This window comes from Pleurodeles waltl, chromosome 9 (genome assembly GCF_031143425.1).
Source record: "Pleurodeles waltl isolate 20211129_DDA chromosome 9, aPleWal1.hap1.20221129, whole genome shotgun sequence".
Classification (NCBI taxonomy): Eukaryota; Metazoa; Chordata; class Amphibia; order Caudata; family Salamandridae; genus Pleurodeles; species Pleurodeles waltl.
This window is the reverse complement of record NC_090448.1, coordinates 767,882,320-767,906,666: the sequence shown is the minus strand read 5'-3', so window position 1 is coordinate 767,906,666 and position 24,347 is coordinate 767,882,320. Positions and strand designations below refer to the sequence as shown.

At 48.6% G+C, this 24,347-nt stretch overlaps 1 protein-coding gene across 1 annotated transcript in view; it reads right to left on the bottom strand.

The window, feature by feature from the left end:
- LOC138258715 (somatostatin receptor type 1-like) overlaps positions 1-22,448 on the bottom strand; it is a 283,334-nt gene extending 260,886 nt beyond the window's left edge. Inside the window, exon 1 of the mRNA XM_069206000.1 lies at positions 22,000-22,448. The gene's annotated coding sequence lies outside the window, so the exon portion shown is untranslated. The remainder of the gene's footprint in view (positions 1-21,999) is intronic.
- Positions 22,449-24,347: the final 1,899 nt, after the last annotated feature.

Sequence of the window (24,347 nt, the reverse complement as noted above, 5' to 3'; positions counted from 1 at the left end):
GCAAGAGATAGACTTACATTACAGTAAAGCTGAGACGCAGTTTCAAATAGAATGTAGTACTATAAATATATGTCTACAATAAATTTGCTAGAGGCAGGCGAAATATTCTGTTCTGCCCATGGAATTGGTGGCATTTTGGCCACTCTGTGTTACCCTTTAACCCCAAGTTCTCTCTAAATTCTGCCAATCGCTGCTGGCATAAATTTTCTCCCACGAGGCTCCAGAATATGGGAGATGGCAAGCAAACTTTGGCGTCCTCTAGCACGATTTTCTAACAGGGGTGTTTGCCAGAGTTTGAGAGTGTTTGCGGTCAGAGGGCTGCAATTCGTGTAGATTTGCTCCAGCTCGAGTAGATTTTCTACACTAGTAGCAGCAAAATCAAATTAAATGGCCACATGCCCTTGCGCAACACATGGTGCTGTTCACACTGATTTTCAGTGCTGTTAACGCTATCAGCATTAAATTGCACCACAAACTGCATACTTTCCACCCATTGGTGGAATTCCACAGAATCTGGCAGAATTTTTCTTCAGCTCCATGAAATTCCACAGTGTGAAACTCCACAAGTTTCGCCCATCCCCCATTTAAGACTGAACAAGAGGTACATGTATTTCTTTATGTTTAAAGACTGAACCAAAGGGGCCTGTGTACTTCTAAAGATTTATTTGGTGCTCCTGCACTTCTTCTGTTTGCTTAACTAGTATGTAATCACAAAAAGCATCTATGTTTTACATAATTAAGAAACTGGTGGTATCAATGATGGACAGTCCCTCCTGGGCCTTACTAATGGCTAAAAAGGTAGATACTTAAAGAGTCTATTAAAAGGGATACATTTGAGCTTCTTTATGCCTCCAGCTAAGGAGGTGATGTTCCCTCTCTAACATTAGCGCCGGGACTCGTTCACCTGTGTCCACCCCTGACTTAGGCTCCTTGTGTGTGTGGATCCTGATAAAAGCATCAAGAGCATGTGAGCGTTTTCATGTACTCTGAGCCCTAACAGATCACCTGAAGTCAAAATAACCAGGAATGGAAACCTTGTGACAATGAGATGGATTGCAAATTCCAGGAGTAAATGCATTTGTCCACTAAACTTCTGACCCAGCTTGAAATTTGACTTTGGCTCTCACGTAGGTCCGTAGCCATGAGCAGCAGGCAGTAGGGTCACACTGGGACAGAAAATGGGCCCAGGTACCAAAATAAAAGTGGCCCCTATTAGTCGATTTGATAGCTAAAAAAGTGGTCAGCGGTTTTGAACTTGTAAAGAAAAACTGTTTTTTTTGTACAGTATTTGTAAAGCTGTATTTTGCAAACTAATTTGCAAGTCATGGAAGACTGCATGGATTTGAGATTGCTGCTTGCAATATTTTTTTTAGAAGTAGGGAAATTAAAAAGAAACCGGCCTAGTAATCCACAAAATAACCTCATACGGAGCCAAAAACCTGTCAGACCAGCCCATCGGGCGCCGCCTGATTGCCCTAATGGCCAGTATGACCCAAGCGGGCAGTGCTGGAATTGGGGAAAAAAAATACTCTGGGAACCCAAAAATTTGGGGTCCGGATGTGGCAGTGAAAATGTGTTCAAGTCACAAGTCACAAGGGGTTTAGTCTGACAGTCAACAGATACATTTACTTTTTTTAAACTCTACCTAAAAGAAATTGTCAACTAGGAAAAACGTGACAGGAAATGTGTTGTGGCTTATGTAATTGGCCACCAAGAGGCTGCATTTTAAAATGTCTTACTGGGCTAAGCACCAACTGCAGAGCTCTTTGTGTGCCCAGCAATTTTGAGGGGATAAATATAGGGTAAGATAACTCTGGTTAAAGGATTTGCTGGAGAGGTTAGTGTTTTGTCTAGTCACAGTCTTATATATTAACATATATACTAGCATAGCGGCTTAATGTGCCCGCTGCAAAAAAAATGTAGTAATAAATTCTGATTAGTACAGACAACCCCAACATTTACTTACATTTTAATTCCTGACTTTGTGTTTCTCCCAATCCTGCAGTCATAACATATAGGGCCTGATTCTAACTTTGGAGGACGGTGTTAAACCGTCCCAAAAGTGGCGGATATACCACCTACCGTATTACGAGTTCCATAGGATATAATGGACTCGTAATACGGTAGGTGGTATATCCGCCACTTTTGGGACGGTTTAACACCGTCCTCCAAAGTTAGAATCAGGCCCATAATGCCTAACAGTAACAACGATATGTGACACCTTCACATTGTAATCATTGTCTAACATATCCTACGCACTGATTAACACATGTACATGATATACTGCCTCTGCATAATATCTGCGTATGATGCAAATTGCTCACACCCTATAGTGGAATGACTAGCGTTAGAAAAAAATGTAATTAAAAGAACGTGCTATTTAAATTATTATTTTGGTAATTACTCATGCAGACAGATGCTTCTGACATTCTTCACAGTGCTTGCATATCTCTAGAGACATGAGTTCAATAAAGTCAAAAACCTGCCCTCAAACTAAGGGCCTGATTTAGGTCTAGGCGGAGGTGAATACTCCATCACAAATGTGACGGATATTCCCTTCACCTTATTACGATCCCATGATATCCTATAGAGATCGCAAGAAGGCGGACAGGAAATCCATCACGTTTGTGATGGAGAATTATTTCCGCCAAGACCTAAATCAGGCCCTAAGTGATAACAAGCTGTGTGCCTATATTTCCAACCATTGGATAGACAGCTAGGTGTTATGCTCTAGATCATGGGTACTCGCAAACATTTTCACGGGGGCTGCAGAGTTTGGTCTTTGATGTGACCGAGGGACGCACTGATGGCAGCAGGGTGGCAGTCGGGGTTGGTAGTAAAGTGGGTGTAAGGGACGCAAAGCTATACTTCTAGTGTCTGAGTAGCACAACGTGAAACCATAAACTTGGGAATAATCATGGCTTCTCCACTTAACCAAACTGTGTGATCCTAAGTAAATGTTTTATTTCACTTTCCCTGCTTTTTGTTCATTATCACATATGAGGACCTCGCATGACTTTAGGATGTGTGCTGCACAAAACCTTTTTTGTGTTTGATTTAATAAACTATAATGTTTTTGTATAATTGAAACCTAGGCCACCGAAAGAGTGCACATAGCTGACTTGCCTCTTAGCTCACCAAAGGCATTGTTGTCGGGGTGGAGATGGGGGGCTAAATGTTTCTAAATTCTGGTTAGAAAATTATCAATTTGAAAAAATATATTTCTTCAATGCACTGATATAATCTGGTGTACTAAGGTGAAGTTTCTGCGTGTTAATGAAATAAACTTTTTGAATTTTGAGCAGACTTGATCATGCTTTTACATTTTTGCTTCAAATAAGGTGTTTCTGATGTTACATTGTACAGATCCCCTCTCTTATCTCTTTTCGTTACCTTCAACTCACCTTAAATAAATGCTTGCCTGTTTATTTACATTGTTTTAATGTTAGTGCCAAGTCTAGTTAGGAGCAGCCCAGTGCTGCTGGGCCGCATGCAAAGGTCAGAAGGGCTGCATGGCCCCCGGGCCGTACTATGAGTATCACTACTCTAGATAGATACAGCCAGGCTGATACTTGAATTAAAGTAGGGCTGATGCCCCTGTATATCAGGCCATTCTTTTGGGCCCAGTTGGAGGTGAAAATAAGAAACCGCCTGCAGGATGATGCTGGGAACGAAAAGCAGACATTACTGAAGGTACCCCGGTATCGGCAAATTACACTTGAACAAATTCAGCATCCTTCACTAGCTTCAGCCCTGATCCGGCTCAATTCTGGATCCAGTGGGATCCCCCTCATTTACTGCACTTTCAAAAACAGCACTGATCTCCAGGAGGTGCACTCCTCTGCCTTCAAAAGTCACACCCCTTAGGGCTGGACTTACAACGGCAGGGAACATGAGCCAACGGCTGCTGCCTAGTGTTGACCCATTCTTTGCCATAAACAGCAGCAGCTGGAACATTTTACATAGTCATCTATAGCATCTTATCCATGCACCTTTAAAAAAAAAAAAAAAAAAAAAAAATTCACATGCTTCACACTTTATGACGTGCTAAGTTTTTAAAAAATGATGCCAAGTTGAGTAACACTTGTCTTTGGAACTTTGTGTAAGCATAAAAAGATGTTGTTTAGTGGATGTTTGGCATAGACACAGACTAAGCTCATCTTGTCCCCTCCATATCAGTTCCTCCAGATTTGCTTGAAAGAAAGGGCATAAATTAACCTATTTGTTGTTTGGGTGGACGCCAAACTTTTAAACCAAGTTCCTGGGCTGATTCAAGTTTGATCGTTGTCCAGCTCACTCTAAACCTAAATGAACGTCACACATGTAAACATGTGAACCAGAAAGACAGAGAATATAATCGGGTGGGATTTATTTTCTCCACTGACTTGCAGTGAAATAGTAGCAATATTAAGCGTGAGAAAGATAAAGTAAAGCCATTCATGGCTTTAAATGTTGTGAGTCTCCCGTCAAAATAGCTTCTGTTGGCGGACATAAAAATACTGGGCTCCTTGGTGCAGCATCAGGAGGAGAGGAGATGTGACTGACGGCTGGAGCAGCCATCATTGGAAGTTAGGAAGCAGGTTTGAATCCTGGTGTTGCCTCAACAGCTTGTGATTCTAAGCTGATCTCTTAATCTCCCTATGCCTAAAAAACAACTAATCTAACTTTTTATGATGTAGTCTGCTGCTCATGTAACGTTCTCTAATGCCCTTGAGCCAAGTTCATGCAATTTGTATATATATATATATGTATATATATATATATATATATTGCAGGAAAATGGGTCCCTGTTGCAGTTACCCCCCACTTTTTGCCTGATATTGATGCTGACTTGACTGAGAAGTGTGCTGGGACCCTGCTAACCAGGCCCCAGCAACAGTGTTTTTTCACTTAAAATGTACCATTGTTTCCACAATTGGCACACCCCTGGCACACAGATAAGTCCCTTGTAAAAGGCAACAGCGGTACCAAGGGTCCTGTGACCAGGGAAGGTCCCTAAGGGCTGCAGCATATGTTGTGCCACCCTAAGGGACCCCTCACCTAACACATGCACACTGCCATTCTAGATTGTGTGTGTTGGTGGGGAGAAAAAGGCAAATTCGACATGGCATCCCCCTCAGGATGCCATGCCCACAAAATACTGTCTGTGGCATAGGTAAATCACCCCTCTAGCAGGCCTTACAGCCCTAAGGCAGGGTGCACTATACAACAGGTGAGAGCAAGCTGCATGAGCAATATGCCCCTACAGTGTCCAAGTCAATTCTTAGACATTGTAAGTACAGTGTGGCCATATTAAGTATATGGTCTGGGAGTTTGTCAAAACGAACTCCACAGCTCCATAATGGCTACACTGAATACTGGGAAGCTTAGTATCAAACTTCTCAGAATAATAAACCCACTCTGATGCCAGTGTTGGATTTATAAAAAAATGCACACATAGGGCATCTTAGAGATGCCCCCTGTATTTTACCCAGTCCTTCAGTGCAGGACTGACTGGTCTGTGCCAGCCTGCTGCTGAGAGATGAGTTTCTGATCCCCTGGGGTGAGGGCATTTGTGCCCTCTGAGGCCAGAAACAAAGCCTGCTCTGGGTGGAGGTGCTTCACACTTCCCCTCTGCAGGAACTGTAACACCTAGCAGTGAGCCTCAAAGGCTCAGGCTCCGTGTTACAATGCTGCAGGGCACTCCAGCTAGTAGAGATGCCTGCTCCCTGGACACAGTCCCCACTTTTGGTGGCAAGTCCAGGGGAGATAATGAGAAAAACAAGGAGGAGTCACCCACCAGTCAGGACAGCCCCTAAGGTGTCCTGAGCTGAGGTGACCCCTGCCTTTATAAATCCTCCATCTTGATTTTGGAGGATTCCCCCAATAGGAATAGGGATGTGCCCCCCTCCCCTCAGGGAGGAGGCAACAAGAGGGTGTAGCCACCCTGAAGGACAGTAGCCATTGGCTACTGCCCCCAGACCTAAACAGACCTCTAAATTGAGTATTTAGGGGCAACCCTGAACCCAGGAAATCAGATTCCTGCAACCTGAAGAAACAAGGACTGCTGACCTACAAGCCCTGCAGATAAGATGGAAGACGACAACTGCTTTGGCCCCAGCCCTACCAGCCTGTCTCCTGACTCGAAAACCCGCAACCAGCGACGCATTCGACAGGGACCAGCGACCTCTGAAACCTCAGAGGACTGCCCTGAACCTAAGGACCAAGAAACTCCTGTGAGCAGCGGCTCTGCTTAACTTCAACAACAACTTTGAAACTTTCTTGCAACTTTAAAGAACTTCACTCTTCCCGCCGGAAGCATGAGACTTCACACTCTGCACCTGACGCCCCCGGCTCGAGATCCAGAGAACCAACACCACAGGGAGGACTCCCTGGCAACTGCGACCCCGTGAGTAGCCTGAGACGACCCCCCTGGACCCCCGCAGTGATGCCTGCAGAGAGAATCCAGAGGCTCCCCCTGACCGCGACTGCCTGGAACAAGGGACCCAACGCCTGGACCAAGCACTGCCCCCGCAGCCCCCAGGACCAGGTGGAACCGAACCTCCATGCAAGAGTGACCCCCAGGCGACCCTCTGCCTAGCCCAGGTGGTGGCTGGCCCGAGAAGCCCTGTGCTCTGCCTGGACTGCTAGAGTGACCCCCCCCCCGGGTCCCTCCATTGAAACCAATACAAAACCTGACGCCTGCTTAGCACACTGCACCCGGCCACCCCTGTGCCGCTGAGGGTGTGTTTTGTGTGCCTACTTGTGTTCCCCCAGTGCTCTACAAAACCTCCCTGCCCCCCGAGGACGCGGTTACTTACCTGGTGGCAGGCTGGAACCAGAGCACCCCTGTTCTCCATAGGCGCCTATGTGTTTTGGGCACCTCTTTGACCTCTGCACCTGACTGGCCCTGAGCTGCTGGTGTGGTAACTTTGGGGTTGTCTTGAACCCCCAACAGTGGGCTGCCTATGCCGAGGTACTGAGACTTGTAAGTGTCTTACTTACTTTACAACCTAACCAATACTTACCTCCTCCAGGAACTGTTGATTTTTGCAGTGTCTACTGTTAAAATAGCGTATTGCCATTTTAACAAAAACTGTATATGTTATTGCTCTAATTCAAAGTTACTAACTTACCTGTGTGGAGTACCTTGCATTTTATGTATTTACTTCAAATCTTGTGGTTCTAAAAATAAATTAAGAAATATATTTTTCTATATAAAAACTATTGGCCTGGAGTTAAGTCTTTGAGTGTGTGTTCTTCATTTATTGCCTGTGTGTACAACAAATGCTCAACACTACCCTCTGATAAGCCTACTCCTCGACCACACTACCTCAATATAGAGCATTAGAATTATCTAATTTTGCCACTATCTTACCTCTAAGGGGAACCCTTGGACTCTTTCCACACTATCTCTTACTTTGAGATACTATATACAGAGCCAACTTCCTACATTGGTGGATCAGCGGTGAGGTCTAAGACTTTGCATTTGCTGCACTACTCAGCCAATACCTGATGACATGACTAAATTCCAAAAATTGTCATTAGAAACTGATTTTTGAAATTTGAGCTATTTTTCTAAATTTTTAAAAGTCCTGCTAGGGCCTTGTGAAAGTCCCTGTTAGCATTTCTTTTAGAGTTTAAACGTTTGTAAAGGTTTTGATTTAAGTTCTAGAAGTAGTTTTTAGATTCTTAAAAAAGTTATCCCAACTTTTAGAGAAATAGGCCCTCATTCTGACCCTGGCGGTCTTTGACCGCCAGGGCGGAGGACCGCGGGAGCACCGCCGACAAGCCGGCGGTGCTCCAATGGGGATTCCGACCGCGGCGGTAAAGCCGCGGTCGGACCGGCACCACTGGCGGGGTCCCGCCAGTGTACCGCGGCCCCATTGAATCCTCCGCGGCGGCGCAGCTTGCTGCACCGCCGCGGGGATTCCGACCCCCCCTACCGCCATCCAGATCCCGGCGGTCGGACCGCCGAGATCCGGATGGCGGTAGGGGGGGTCGCGGGGCCCCTGGGGGCCCCTGCAGTGCCCATGCCACTGGCATGGGCATTGCAGGGGCCCCCGTAAGAGGGCCCCTACATGTATTTCACTGTCTGCTGCGCAGACAGTGAAATACGCGACGGGTGCAACTGCACCCGTCGCACAGCTTCCACTCCGCCGGCTCGATTCCGAGCCGGCTTCATCGTGGAAGCCTCTTTCCCGCTGGGCTGGCTGGCGGTCTGAAGGCGACCGCCAGCCAGCCCAGCGGGAAAGTCAGAATTACCGCCGCGGTCTTTCGACCGCGGAACGGTAACTTGACGGCGGGACTTTGGCGGCCGGCCTCCGCCGCCCGCCAAGGTCAGAATGAGGGCCATAATGTCTAGCACAGATGAGATGGTGGTGGAACTCAACCTCACCCCTTACCTACATCTAGGGATGTCAGAGTTAAGGACTCTCTGTAAGCTAAAAAAGAAAAAAACTGGGTCCAACCCTACCAAAGTAAAGCTCCAGCAGCTTTTGGCAGAGTTCAAAAGGGACCACCCCTCTCAGGATAATCCTTCAGATGGGGAAATTAGTGACCAGGAGGATGATCTCCCCCCTCCTGTCCTAAATTGGGAGAACAGGGTCCCTCAAACCCTGACTCCTCAATTCATAGTCAGAGAGACTGGTTCTGCCACAGGGGAGACCAGTACCTCTGGAAACATTTAGGGCAGCCTCAATGAAGATGACCTCCTGTTAGCCAAGATGGCCAAAAGATTGGCTTTGGAGCAGCAGCTCCTAACCATATAAAGGGAAAGAAAAGAGATGGGTTTAAGTCCCATCAATGGTGGCAGCAACTTAAATAGGGTCAGAGAGAGTACTGACATCCTAAAAATCCCCAAAGGGATTGTAACAAAATATGAAGATGGTGATGATATCATCAAATGGTTCACAGCTTTTGAGGGAGCTTGTGGAACCAGAAAAGTAAACAGATCTCACTGGGGAGCTCTCCTTTGGGCAATGTCCACTGGAAAGTGTGGGGATAGACTCCTCACACTCTCTGGTAAAGTTGTAGAATCTTATGACCTCTTGAAGGCTACCCTGATTGAGGGCTTTGGATTCTCCACTGAGGAGTACAGAAGTAGGTTCAGGGGGCTCAGAAAACCTCGAGCCAGACCTAGGTTGATTTTGTAGACTACTCAGTGAAAACACTGGATGGTTGGGTAACTGGAAATGAAGTGCACGACTATAATGCGCTTTATAATTTGTTTATGAAAGAACACATTTTAACTAACTGCTTCAATGAAACGTTGCATCAATATCTGGTAGATCTAGGTCCAATTTCGCCTCAAGAAAGGGTCAAAACTAGGGTAACCAAAACTTCCACTGGGGGTGACCAAAAGAAAGGGGTTACAAAGCCTCCCCAGGAGAAAGTGGATGACACTCGAAACAAAGAAAAGTAGTCCTCTGTAAGCCCCCAAAAACCAGACCAGGTAAGTGGGCCCCAAGACACAACCCAAAACAAAGGTGGGTACCAGGGTAAGAACTGGGATGCCGCTAAGGCATGGTGCCAAAACTGTAGACAGAGAGGGCACCACACCAAGGGCACTTCTTGTCCAAAAAACAAACCCCCTAGCAAACTCCCAGGGGTGACCAGTGTAGCCATTGTGGATGACTCCTCAGATGAGGAGGTCATCATAGCCTTCAACTGGGAAAAGGGTCCAACAGGTGAGTTGGAGATTCCAGAGGGAAGTAGACACTTCCACCACCTACTGGTGAATGGAATCCCAGCCACTGCCTTGAGAGACACTTGTGCCAGTCACACAATTGTGCATGACAGGCTGGTGTTCTGAAATCAGTACATCCCAGGTGAGACTGCCAGAGTATGAGTTAGCCTAGACAGGGTCACTGATAGGCCTGTGGCTTTTGTGCCCATAGAAGTGGGTGGGACTTTTAGCTGGAGAATGGAGGTACTCACTATAGACCTCCCCATTGAATGTCTCTTTGGAAATGACTACCCAGAGGTTAGTCAGAGCCCAAGAGAGGAACTGGTCCAGTGCCAGTCCTCTCCCAAGGATTCTGGAGGTGCTGTCCCTGCAGTAACTGCAAGTAGGCCCCAGAAGAAAAAGAAAAGAAGACAGTACAGGAAGGGTGGACAACCTTTAGTCAAGGTTCCAGCAAGCCAAGGAGATTCTGCTCCAGTAGGGGAGAAATCCAAAAGTGGCACTGGTAAAGTCCAACCTGACCCACAAGAAGTCCTGGCTAGTCAGGCAACTGTTAAGTCTGAGTGGGTGGCTCCTCAGCTAACAGAAGAAAGAGTGGAAGAAGGGTGTTTACTACAAGATGTAGTAACACCCCACTCTAAAACAGCAGACAGGCACCCTGAACCCAAAGAAGCCTGTAACTTAGCCCCCTCCCTTGTAGGTGAAGAGCTAAAGGTGTGGTTCTGGGCACTGACAGCTGTCAGTGGCCTCTGCTGGGTGTTAGCCTATATGGCTGCACTATCCTTGGCATGGTGGTCTGACCCTATGCCAAATAGCAAGTTAGGCCCTGTTGGACTTTTTCCCTTACGCAGGGTCATCCCCAGTCTTTTTGCCTCCTTCCTCCTGGTTTTTATGACCTCTCGCTGTTGGCTCCAGGACTCTGAGCACTTTATCACTGCTGACCAGTGCTAAAGTGCAGGTGCTCTCCCATCTAAAGTTGGTATGATTGGCTTATACCTAATTAGCATATTTAATTTACCTATAAGTCACTTGTACAGTGGTATCTCTATACCCAGGGCCCGTAAATTAAATACTACTAGTGGGCCTGAAGTGCTGCTTGCGCCACCCACTGAAGTAGACTTTCAAACCTGTCTAAGGCCTGCTAGCGCAGGGCCTGTGTGCACAGTTTTCTGCCACAGGGACCTGGCATCTAAATTTACTTGCCAGGCCCAGAACTCCCCTTTTACTACATGTAGGTCACCCCTAAGGTACGCCGTAGCTAGCCCTATGGGCAGGGTGCCATGTATGTAGAAAGGCATGACATGTGCCAGGTTGCGTGGCCTGTCCTGGTAGTGACAAACAGCCTAACTTAGTGTCTCACTGCTGTGAGTGCTTCCTTCTCATAGGATTGCATTAGAAATGCCCTGCCTTATGTGTAAGGGGTATTGTCTGACTTATGAGGGGTAGTGTAGGTGTGTTTGGTATGATTGTGATGGTGATAATAAATGCTACTTACTGGTGTAGGTGTATTTTTTACTACTATCACAGAAATGCCACTATTAGAAAGTGTTCATTTATCTGTGCTTATGACTCTGGTGTTTTGCAGCTTGACTCCAATCCACGTCTGGGCAGAGTGACAGTTGGGGCTTTGTGCATACTTTTCAGACAGCCTGTACACAGGAAGGGTGGTGGTGTCACAGGGGTGCATCTGCATACTGAATAGTCTTCCTGGGCTGAGAGAAGGGAGAGGCGGGGCACACCTACATTTGTAAAGGCTGTGCCCTGGCCTCACACAATAGGGTCGTTAACCCCCCACTGATGTTTGGAGCCTGTGCTGAAAGGAGAGAGGGGGCACTCCCAGAACCAGTTGTAACTGGCTGGAACCTCCTCTTCCTGCCATAGCAAAACATTGTAAGGACTGAGTATAAGTATGGGGGAATTTTCCCCACAATTTGGAGACTCTTGGAATCATCTTGGAACTGGACCCCACAGGCTGAAGGGACTCACCAGGAACCGCCATGGACTGCTGTATGTGCTGACCTGTGACCTGCCTGGTCACTGTGAAGGACTTGCCACTTGCTGCCTTTCCCTTGTGCTGGCCTGTTGCTGGGCCCTCCACCTGAGGACCTTTTCTTAAGACTCTGCTCCCCAGGGGCAGGGTGTTGTGACCCCTGACCCCTGCATCCATTTCTTCCCGAGGGGTGCTTCTCCGTGGTTGTGGCTGCCATAGCGCTGATTGCAGCGCGCTTATGGAGCCCTGGGAGCTCGTAGGCTCCTTGCTGCATTGTGCCCTGTAAAAAGGGAAGATTCACCGCCGCAACCCGGGTTTCCTTGGAGTTCCAAGCACGTCGGAGACGCGCTGCAGTTTGTGCCCCCGGGGCACATTCAGGAAAAATATCAGAGCGAACGCGCTCCTAGCGTGCCCCGGGTGAGGTTCGCTCTAGGGAGCTCCCCCGGGGCACAAGCAGGCACCTACCTGGGTGCCTGCCGTCAGCTGCAGCCCGGACGGGCCGCAACGTACAAGTTAAAGGCGGGCAGGGAGAGAAGTCTCGTCTGAGGCTCCCTGCCCCACCAGAACCCTTGTGTGGGCCGCGCACTGATCTTGGGCCCCAGGAGGGGCCCGGTCAACCTCCTGGGCAGAACGGGTGGGACGGAAGCCTCATCGGAGGCTCCCTGCACCGTCGAGCCCCATGTTTGGTGCTCTGGGCTTGTTTCGGTGCCCCCCCCCACGTGGGAGGGCCAGTGGAGGCCCGGGGAGGGCCCCCAGTGACCACGGGCCACCGGAGGGGTCTGCCCTGAGAACGGAGGGGGTGCGTGGTGCCCCCCTCCTTCACTGAGAAACGACTTCCCGACTTTGGCCCCCCCTCGTGAGGGCCGGTTGAGGCCCGGGGGGCCCCTAATGATCACGGGTTCCCAGAGGGGCCCATCTACCAAAGAGAGGAGGTGCGTGCCGCCCTCCTCTGGTTTAAGGAGCAGGGAGGCCCCCGTTCGGCGCAGAGGAGCGCCGGGGTCCCCATTTTTTTTTCCTTCTGCATTTGGTGGGAACTGGAGGTGCCTTTACCATCTACCAGGTATTTCAAAGGGACAATATATATCAGAAGTTCTTATTAGAGACTTTATTGTATTATATGTTGCCTACCTGTTTTATGATGTTTTTGTGTACATATGCAAATGTTCCTTTTATGGACATGCTTGCTAATATGTTTTTCTAACTTGCCACATGTTTTCTAATGTTCCTACTATGGGCATTTTATGATTTTCTTATGACAAGTGCTTTGGTATAATAACGTGTTTCCTGACTGCTGCTTATGTTGCAGAATACTGAGTAACCTGTGTGTTATGTGTGACTACTGCTAGTTTGCAGAGTAACTAATGTGTAACATTCTGACAACTGCTAAGGTAGCAGGATAGTACTGATATGTGATGTTTGGTCTGATAATTACGTTGTGTACAATACAGTATATTTTCATGTAAGCTAGTGTTGTGTTTCCTTTGTGGTGGGGATATTGCATCGTGTGTGTAGTGTGGGTTGTGCAAACGCTTTACACATTGCCTCTAGGATAAACCTGACTGCTCGTGCCAAGCTACTAAGGGGGTGAGCAGGGGTTACTCTTGGACGTGTAACTCCCTTGCCCTGACTAGAGTGGGTAGGTTCTGCCTGGCTTAGGTGCATACCCTAGCCAACCAGAAACCCAATTTCTAACAGGCCCCCTGACCCTGTCCGCCATGGTGGGGTTACTCCAGCTCTGGGCAACCTCTTTGGGTAAGCTAGGGGTGACCCTGGCTAAGATAAGATTAGCAGAGGTGGATACCACTAACTCCAAAATAGAGAGAATGGATGAAGACATTAAAAACTCAGACAAGAGGCAATTCAGACTAGGTCCTATCACTGTGGAAGTAGGTCAGTTCCCCAGTGGGAATGACCTGAACAGGAGGATGTAAGGCAGAGTAGGCCCTGCAACAAACCAGCCTGTTTTCCTTAGTCTTCCTCGCCTGACATACTAGGAAGACTCCCCCAGCTTTGGCTGAGTGTCCTGGCCTGTGGGCTGGGTGGGGGGGGGCTTGTGTAGGAAAATGGCTCCCTGTTGCAGTTACCCCCCCACTTTTTGCCTGATATTGATGCTGACTTGACTGAGAAGTGTGCTGGGACCCTGCTAACCAAGCCCCAGCACCAGTGTTCTTTCACTTAAAATGTACCATTGTTTCCACAATTGGCACACCCCTGGCACACAGATAAGTCCCTTGTAGAAGGTACCAGTGGTACCAAGGGCCCTGTGACCAGGGAAGGTCCCTAAGGGCTGCAGCATATGTTGTGCCACTCTAAGAGACCCCTCACCTAACACATGCACACTACCATTGTAGATTGTGTGTGTTGGTGGGGAGAAAAAGGCAAAGTCGACATGGCATCCCCCTCAGGATGCCATGCCCACAAAATACTGCCTGTTGCATAGGTAAGTTACCCCTCTAGCAGGCCTTACAGCCCTAAGGCAGGGTGCACTATACCACAGGTGAGGGCATAGCTGTATGAGCAATATGCCACTACAGTGTCTAAGTCTATTCTTAGACATTGTAAGTACAGTGTGGCCATATTAAGTATATGGTCTGGGAGTTTGTCTAAACGATCTCCACAGCTCCATAATGGCTACACTGAATAATGGGAAGTTTGGTATCAAACTTCTCAGAATAATAAACCCACACTGATGCCAGAGTTGGATTTATTAAAAAATGCACACAGAGGGCATCATAGAGATGCCCCCTGTATTTTACCCAATCCTTCAGTGCAGGACTGGCTGGTCTGTGCCAGCCTGCTGCTGAAAGACGAGTTTCTGACCCCCTGGGGTGAGGGCCTTTGTGCCCTCTGAGGCCAGAAACAAAGCCTGCTCTGGGTGGAGGTGCTTCAAACCTCCCCACTGCAGGAACTGTAACACCTAGCAGTGAACCTCAAAGGCTCAGGCTTCGTGTTACAATGCCCTGGGCACAGCAGCTAGTGGAGATGCCCGCCTTCTGGACACAGCCCCCACTTTTGGCGGCAAGTCCAGGGGGGATAATGAGAAAAACAAGGAGGAGTCACCCACCAGTCAGGACAGCCCCTAAGGTGCCCTGAGCTGAGGTGACCCCTGCCTTTAGAAATCCTCCATCTTGATTTTGGAGGATTCCCCCAGTAGGAATAGGGATGTGTCCCCCTCCCCTCAGGGAGGAGGCACCAAGAGGATTTAGCCACCCTCAAGGACAGTAGCCATTGGATACTGCCCCCCAGACCTAAACAGTATTTAGGGGCAACCCTGAACCCAGGAAATCAGATTCCTGCAACCTGAAGAAACAAGAAGGACTGCTGACCTACAAACTCTGCAGAGAAGACGGAAGACGACAACTGCTTTGGCCCCAGCCCTACAGGCCTGTCTCCTGACTTGAAAACCTTCCACCAGCGACGGATCCGACAGGGACCAGCGACCTCTGAAGCCTCAGAGGACTGCCCTGAACCTAAGGACCAAGAAACTCCTGTGAGCAGCGGCTCTGCTCAACTTCAGCAACAACTTTGCAACTTTCTTGCAACTTTAAAGAACTTCACTCTTCCTGTCGGAAGCGTTAAACTTCACACTCTACACCTGACGCCCTCGGCTCGAGATCCAGAGAACCAACACCACAGGGAGGACTCCCCGGAGATTGCGACCCCGTGAGTAGACGGAGACGACCCCCCTGAACCCCCACAGCGACACCTGCAGAGAGAATCCAGAGGCTCCCCCTGACCGCGACTGCCTGTAACAAGGGACCCAATGACTGGACCAAGCACTGCATCCGCAGCACCCAGGGCCAGAAGGAACCGAACCTCAGTGCAGGAGTGACCCCCAGGCGATCCTCTGCTTAGCCCAGGTGGTGCCTGGCCCGAGAAGCCCCCGTGCCCTACATGCACCGCTAGAGTGACTCCTGGGTCCCTCCATTGAAACCAATATAAAACCCGACGCCTGCTTTGCACACTGCACCTGGCCCCCCCTGTGCCGCTGGGGGGGGGGGGGCGGGGTGTTTTGTGTGCCTACTTGTGTCCCCCCTAGTGCTCTACAAAACCCCCCTAGTCTGCCCCCCGAGGACTCGTGTACTTATCTTGTGGCAGACTGGAACCGGAGCACCCCTGTACTCTATAGGCGCCTATGTGTTTTGGGCACCTCTTTGACCTCTGCACCTGACCGGCCCTGAGCTGCTGGTGTGGTAACCTTGGGGTCGCCTTGAACCCCTAACAGTGGGCTGCCTATGCCCAGGAACTGAGACTTGTAACTGTTGTACTTACCTCACAACCTAACCAATACTTACCTCCCCCAGGAACTGTTGATTTTTGCAGTGTCTACTTTTGAAATAGCTTATTGCCATTTTAACAAAAACTGTATATGTTATTGCTCTGATTCAAAGTTCCTAACTTATCTGTGTGGAGTACCTTGCATTTTATGTATTTACTTCAAATCTTGAACTTGTGGTTCTAAAAATAAATTAAGAAAATATATTTTTCCATATAAAAACTATTGGCCTGGAGTTAAGTCTTTGAGTGTGTGTTCTTCATTTATTGCCTGTGTGTGTACAACAAATCCTTTACACTACCCTCTGATAAGCCTACTGCTCGACCACACTACCACAATATAGAGCATTAGAATTATCTAATTGTGCCACTATCTTACCTCTAAGGGGAACCTTGGACTCTGTGCACACTATCTCTTACTTTGAGATAGTATATCCTAGCCAACTTCCTACATATATATAAATATATATATATATATACATATATATATATATATAGAGAGAGAGAGAGAGATAGAGAGAGAGAGAAGGAGATAGATAGATAGATAGATAGATAGATAGATAGATAGATAGATAGATAGATAGATAGATAGATAGATAGATAGATAGATTTACAGATGAACACCACTGGTGTTTCTATGGCATTGTAGCTTCTACCCTTCCTATACCACACCCTCCAGCTGAGTGGAAGAGTTGTGCCTGGGCCACAACCTGTAGCATAACAGGAGGGGTATGGGCTCTGTCCCAAGCAAGTAAAATTACTCCTTTCACTGTTGTTGGGGCAGTAAAATACAACAGTTATTGGGCTTCAACTGGCCCCCTTAGGGCCCTTGGCCTCGTTGCCACTGCACCAGCTTTACCAATGGTAGCTGAGCCCTTACCACCAACTGGGGTGTTACTGAAGAGTTTGTCTGCAGACCCGAACCATCTCACCAGGAGGGGGACTTCAGAGAACAGAAATGCCTGCCCTGACCATGTGAAACCTCCCAGAGTTTGAGGTTGAGCAGCAGATCCAGCTGACTAGAAAGACGAGGATAGTCTTGAGATTTTGCATTCCAAAGGGGTGATTCTTGATGAGTCTGCCTCCAAGGGGGACAGGCTGCTGGCCGACCACATGATCAGGGACACCACCTCCTTAGTGTACAAGAAAATAATCAATAACTTACCAGACGTCCTGGGTCAGCTGAAGGCCGAATGGGACATGATCTTGGGGATATGGAGAACGAATGGGAGGAAGTTATCCGGGGCCATAGACAAATCGCCATTAGAGTGGGGCTCCTGCTGCTCCAACTCTGGATACTGCACAGAGCCTGCTATTCTCAAGTATCGCTGCTCAGGATGGGAAGAGGTGCCTCGCAAATATGAGGCAGGGCATGCAGGCCGGTGAGCACTTTCATCCACATAGTGTGGGACTGTCCTAAACTGCAGAGCTTTTGTTAGAGAATGACACACTGCATTCACAGGTGACAGGTTTTCCTGTAGTTCATGTGGCCAAATTATTTCTGCAAGTATATGAGGGGAAGCAACATTACCAAAGTACCCTAAACTGTGGACGCATAGAGCCACATAGGGTCTAGTGACCGCGAGACTCGCAGTGGCGTTTGGACTGCCGACAATAAGGTGGTCCAACCGCCACATTACAACCCTGGCAGTCGGGCCACCAGGAACTGCCAGAGAACTGCCAAGGAACTACCGGCTCCACCAGGATCAGAGATTCTGGAGGTCTGGAGGTTGGTGGAAGTCCTAATCCACCAGGGCAGCGCTGCCCTGGGGATTACGACCTCGTTCTCCGCCAGGCTTTTCATGGTGGTAGCACCGCCATGAAAAGGCTGGTTGAGAATGGGTGCTGGGGGCCTCAGGGGGCCCCTGCACTGCCCATGCACTTGGTGTGGGCAGTGCAGGGGCCCCTTTAGCCATCACCATTGCCCTGCAGGCTACAGCATTGCCGCCGGCTCGATTATGAGATGGAGACAATGCTGTAGCCTGTTTCCCGCTAGGCCAGCGGTTGGAATCTTAGGTTTCCACCCACTGACCTTGCGGGAAACTTGTAATGACTCCGGTGGGGAGGTCACCACGTAGGCGCCAAACTCGAAATAAGGCCCTTAGTGTGGAAACAGAACATAGCCCAGCGCTGGGGGGAGGGGAGAAAGCTACGCCAGAACTGATCGAATGGGAGAAGGACATGGACTGGTGTACAAATGGAGGAGTGGGTGGTTTATGAGGGTGGGGGATGCCTCAAGAAATGGGACGATGTGTGGTTTGCATGGTGAACGAAGAGGGGATTATGAGAGGCAAAAGAAGAACTGCGCTCGGCATGGATCCACACCCTTTCGATTGATGGCACATTTTTCCTAGGTTGTTTGGTTTTCATTCATGCAATAAAAATAGTTTTTACTAAACAAAAAAAGGAAGGCAGGAATAGTGTGCAGGACAGCACACTCCAAACACACTTGTGTACTTTCGCTTGGTGGCATATTTTTCTTAGGTTGTTTGGTTTTCATCCATGTAAATCGAATAAAAAGAGTTTTTACTAAACAAACAAGGAAGACAGAGATAGTATGCCCCACACAGGTTCTAAGGAAAGTGGTGCAGGCTGATTATCATATGGAAATAGCAATAACGTGGCAAAAAGTGACATTACAAGAAGTGATACAAGCAGGTGTAATAAATATTTTTTAAAGATCATGGGTCTATAGTACAAAAACGATAAATTGACATAACAAACAAAAGTGAAACAAACGTTTTTGGTTTCATTTTTTTATACATCAACAGCGTATTTTTTCCACAAATAAATTTGTAACTGACCTTCGAAATGTCTGAAAGGGACAATATGTTTCAACGACAGGTGGGCATTGGAGAGTAGGTGTTTCAACTACTTTAAGTGAATAAACAAAATGTGCTAGATGTATATTTTAACATTAAACTCGCTGTTGATGCATGGTTTTTCCTGTTAGCATTATTTACCCAGCTCCAAATCACAGTGTTTCACATTTGAGGTTTGTTAAGCAATAGAAGAGTTAATGTCAAGTTCTCTGGGCCTCAGAGAATACATTCAAAGATCAACTCTCCTCGGGCATTCGCACAAATGAACTTGAAGCTGCAAGTGGGTTGGAGCTTTCGAAACACCCTGAGGCCAGGTTAGATGCAATCTGTGTTTGCAGATTAAAGCAGCAGCGGTCCTGTGAGCACATGTAACAGTGAATCTATCTGGTGAGTTCAATTTCCTGCATCAAGAAGAGACCATGTTAACCTCTGGGTCCAGTACCATTAGACCAAAGTACACACCCTCCGCCTTCTTGGCACTGACTGGAGTCTGTGGGTCGATTATGATGTGCTAGGACTGTGTATGGAGGCACTCAAACACTCATCCCCAACCAACCCAACTTGGAGTCAGGGTCCAGAAGCAGGTAGTCAAGTACCAGATCAGGTTTCTGAACGTATTTGTCACTCTAGAGAAATTGAAGTCCCCCTTAACCTTGGAGGCCACAATTGTCCAAAGGGCCCCTAAAGAACTTGGCCTACGTCTATTTGAAGTTTTCACAGTAGTCCTAACACAATACAAAAAAATCCCCATAATCCAAACAGCACCAAAAAATCTGGGTACGACTAGCCAGTTCTGAGGTACACGCGCAGCTATGGAATTATGGGATTCTGCAACTGAGGCTGCAGCGCATTCCATGCAAACATGTGCTTGCTGAATCTGCCACATAATCCATCATCTGGTGCATAATTGACGGATTACCAAAAAATATGTTTTAGCTCAAACGGATCACCAAGCAGCTCAAACGGATGTTACCAAGCAGAGGAAGGCCCTTCGCAAAATTCGACTGGTCACATTTCAATTGCCTATTGCTGCATTTGAGTGTTAAACTGTTACAAATTATGTGGAACCTTTGTACAGATAGTGTTAACACATGGCAAAAAGACAAAATAATGCAGTAATAATGTCACAAAATACGTTGCATTACACAGGATAATCTAACTTTTCTTGCCACATAATTTGGTCAACCCGTGATGGACCCTTATACAGAATGTTGAAGCAACGATCTCGTTATTCCTGTAACCCAGAGCCCTAAAAACAAACATTAACATACCTGGCCACTTGCAATGTATTGGTTTATTTCTCCACCTGGGTCCCAGTCGGGAACCACAAGCAGACAGCATATCCCACAAACCCTCCTCCCCTAAAAAGCACAGGCGACCAGCACAAAACAAGCAAACAAAAACAATCCAAAAACCCTTTAAAAAACCAAGCAACTTTTAAAATAGGTTTATTTGACTCTTACTAGACTTATAACCAGTTTAGGTGCCACGAATCCCTAGTTGTGAATGCACCTGTCTTGTGCTATGAGACATATTCTGTACTTGAACTGGGTGCTGGTAAACAGCAGTGATTCTCAAAGACCTAAGCGGTTCACTGTGACCAGCGGAGCCAGGTACCACTGGACTGCCCTATTGACATATTAGGGTACCATGGTTCCCAATACTTGCAAGGATAACTGCCCCTCCATTCCCCCGGATGTGGAGTGAAAGGCAGGCATGATGGTGATTCAGTGGACCCATCATATCCCTGGGCTCGGTTGCTGCTGCACCTGGTGCACTATTGGTAGCTGCTGCACTTATGTAGCTGCAACTCTGCACAGTGCCAAGGATGGTCGTCCGACATTTTGTTTTATGTAGCATGATTCGTCTCTGGTTTTCACTTTACCTTGTCTATCAGTTTACTGTGTAGAAACGACGTATTCCTTGTGGGCGAATTGCTCTGACTGGACTTTTCGCCATTACTGTGACAACGTATGTTTTAGTATGTAGTGGAAAGTATATTCGTAAGCAACGTTCACGCCGTTGTCTCGAAGTAGGCCCTGGCTGCTTGGTCCTTGTAAACACTTGCGTCAAAGAGTCGCGATCGGGGACCTGGCTAGTCTTTGCAAGCGGTAGTATCCGGTCATCGGGGCCAGAAGTGAGAAAGGGTCGTTTTATTATAACCTGATCAGTGCTCCCCTTTAAATTCCCAGACTTGCGTTTAAAGCCCGGCTATCTCCCCATACGCTCGTTTTCGACAAATACCCGAATCACAGCCCTCCCTCTCCTCTGCTCACTCACATCGACCCTTTCGAATTTGTCCTGTAGTCCAGGCCACCGCTGTCCTCACTACACTACCTAAAAATCTCCCTCCTTCACCCCTCACCACTTACCATCGCTTTTATCCCCTCTCCTTTACCCAGCAAACCACCTCTCTGTTTTCACAATACTTCCTTGCTGCACCAAATCATTCCCTCTCATTCGCCCACCCCACTAAGAATCGCAGTTCCTCACTCCCAAGCACGACCCTTCTTCTCCTCCACTCACCCTGACCACCCTGCACTCTCCCACACTACCCTTCGCCCCACACTGACAAAAACATCACTACCGCCTCAGGTCACTTCTCCGGCTCCCAGGCCTATCTGTCACTTTCACCCCAGTACCCCCGTCGCCCCTTCTTCTCATATTCTTTTCCGATATGTCTTATCATCTCTCCAAGCCTGTCTCCCTTTGCTCCCTCCAACCTCTTCACTACTTCTCTCCACTGCCCAAACCAAATTACCTTCTACCCACTCACTGAAGCAATCCCCCCCTTAAACCCACGCCTTACCCAGACATTCACCATGCACCCATCATATACAACAAGCAAGCCGCACCTGAGGTGCTTAAGGGGCAGTGGAAAGGGAGAGAAATGTGTGTGGGTAGGAGTACTAAGTAAGAAAAAGCGCATTATTTAGTGAAACAGACAACATTTTTAAAGTCTTTCCAAACGGAGAGAGGCAGTGCGTGAGTGTGTATTTTTGTCTGTGTGTAAAAATTCCTGGTGAAATCCGACAGACACCTCACCATACCCGACTGAAGGCATCTGCATTCAACTATTTATCACAAAATACATGTATTATGGGGTGCAACACCCCACACACACACCCTGAAGCCACGCCCCCGCATACACCCATAAACTACCCCTCCATCCACCCCACTGCCCCAAGCCTGCACGAACCTCTCCTCCTGCCCCCACCCCGGATTTATCATACATTCCCCGTACTCACCTCCCCATGCGCACGCCGCTGCCTTCTCGCAATCCGATGGGTGAAAGCTGCCGCAGGTAATCCACAATGCGCCTAGAGACGCGCCTCTCTGTGCACTGGGTCCAAGCCGCCAGAGCCCGTCTCCGTCTTCAGAGCCTGAAATGTGCACGCGCCCACCTGTAGACCGCGGCAGGGGGACCGCGGGGATCCCGCTGGGATCTGCACAGGTCCTCGGAGCACCTGACTCCCTCCTCTGCGAGTCGCCAGGCGCACACTCCAGTGTTTCCCAGTCAACTGCTGCAGAGACAGCGGGGAGGCAGCCGTGCGCGAGGGAGGGGCAGTGGGAGAAGACAGGAGCGCGAGAGGGTAGTAGGAGAGAGCAGGGTAGAGAGCAGCATGCGGGGCTCCACGCGCAAGAGGAGGGCATCAGAGAGAGCTGCAAAGAAAGAGGCGGGAACACCAGGGATTGTAAAGGAGAGGACTCGGGAGGCGGGAAAGAAAGGGACAGATGGAGAGGTGACTGCACTAGCGAGAGATAAACGTGCAGGCAACAGAATGGGAAAACGAAAAGCAAAATAGAGAGTGAGCGAAGCGACGGATGGTAATAAGACAACTTAAGAGGGAAGATACTGTAGACTGTGAGGGGTGAACGAGACACATATGACACGAAGAGAGGCACACACGCAGCGCAGGTGCAATAAAATAGTGAGGCATGGGAAACGCGGATCGTGAAAGAGAATATAACTGAAACAAAGGCGGTGAGATATGAGGTGAAATGCAGAGAAAAGAATAGATTAAGACAAATGGCAAGGGGAAGAAGCGAGGGAGACAGGTGGCAAAGGGTCAAGGCAGTTAAGATGGACGAGGAGGTTCAAGGGGCAGTGGAAGGGAGTGGGGTTAAATCAGAACAGTTAAAGGGCAAAATAGCATGGGAGGAAAGGACTGTCTTGGAGAAGGAAGCTTCAGCTGTAGAAAGAGAGAGCAACGGACCGTGGCGGAAGAAGAGGCAATCAGAGAGGGATGGGGGGGTGGGATCCGCAGGCTCCAGAGAGAAAGAAGAACCGTGGGAAAGGGAGATGGAAAGAAAGAGACAGAAACTCGTTAATGAAAGAAGAGGCGGGAAACGAGAGGACCATGTGGCGGAGTGATAGAGAAGGAGCAAATAAAAGGATGAGTTAACACGGAGATAAACCCGAGGTACAACGTGACGTAGTAAAAAGACAGGCAGAGGTCAGAGGTGAAACGAAGTGTCACAGGTTGAGGTGTCAGAAGGTCGCTAGGAGATTCCGGGGTCAGTGGAATCTCATGGTAGAAGGAAACACGGGCCCGTATTTATACTTTTTTTAGCGCCGCATTTGCGCCGCTTGTTGACGCAAAACGGCGCAAACCTACAAAATACAATGGTATTTTGCAAGTTTGCGCCGTTTTTGCGTCAAAAAACGACGCAAATGCGGCGCAAAAAAAGTATAAATACGGAAGTCTCTACGAGAGGAGAGAGTAAGAGGCGCAAACAGACCAGTGAATGGAAGTGAGGAAGGTGGATAAAAACACGAAGTGGGAGGGCCCAGGGGGGTCCGAAGAACACTAGAGGCACCAGAATGAGATGGGGGGGGGGGGGGCACAGGTTAGGCAGCTGTGTCACTGAGGTACTGTGGCAGCGGGTGGGAACTGGTGAGTGTGACAGAGGGCCTTTTTCAACAGGATGGGTGGGGGAGGGCAGTCAGACAGTTAAGGTGAAGCAGGCAGGCTGGTTAATGTCGTGCTCACTCACGACCAGGTGAGTTACAACTTACACCTCACAAGCACCGAGAACACATTCCTTCTGAGGCAGTGCCGGAGCCAGGGCCCGCCCTTCTCCCTCCACTGTGCGCTCGCTGTCACAGGTGGGTGCCTGCGCCCCGAAGCAAGCGCAGCGGCTGCTGAGACAGAGAGGCTTGCAGCGCACTCTGACAGACGCAGAGCCGCTGGCCACGGAAGGAGGGTTTTACGGTCCTGCAGAGGACTGATGTCGAGGAAGGAGGCAAGGCCTCCGTCCCTCTCCCCTTCCGACATTAAAACATGCAGGTGCCTGCAAAACGCAGACTCCTGTTGTGGCGCAAGGACCAGCTGTGTCACTGAGGTACTGTGGCAGCGGGTGGGAACTGGTGAGTGAACGCAAAACGCAGACTCCTGTTGTGGCGCTAGGACCAGACTCGGCCTGTCGACGTTTGACAGTTTGCCGTCTGTCCCGCTGGGCCGACGTTGATCACCCTCGGCTTTTAATATCCCATCAGGCTCTACAAATCAACGTGATTCAATCTCGACATGCAGCAACCCTGCCATTTGAGCCACGGTTCTACCGATGCGCCCCAGTCCTGTACTCTCTTATT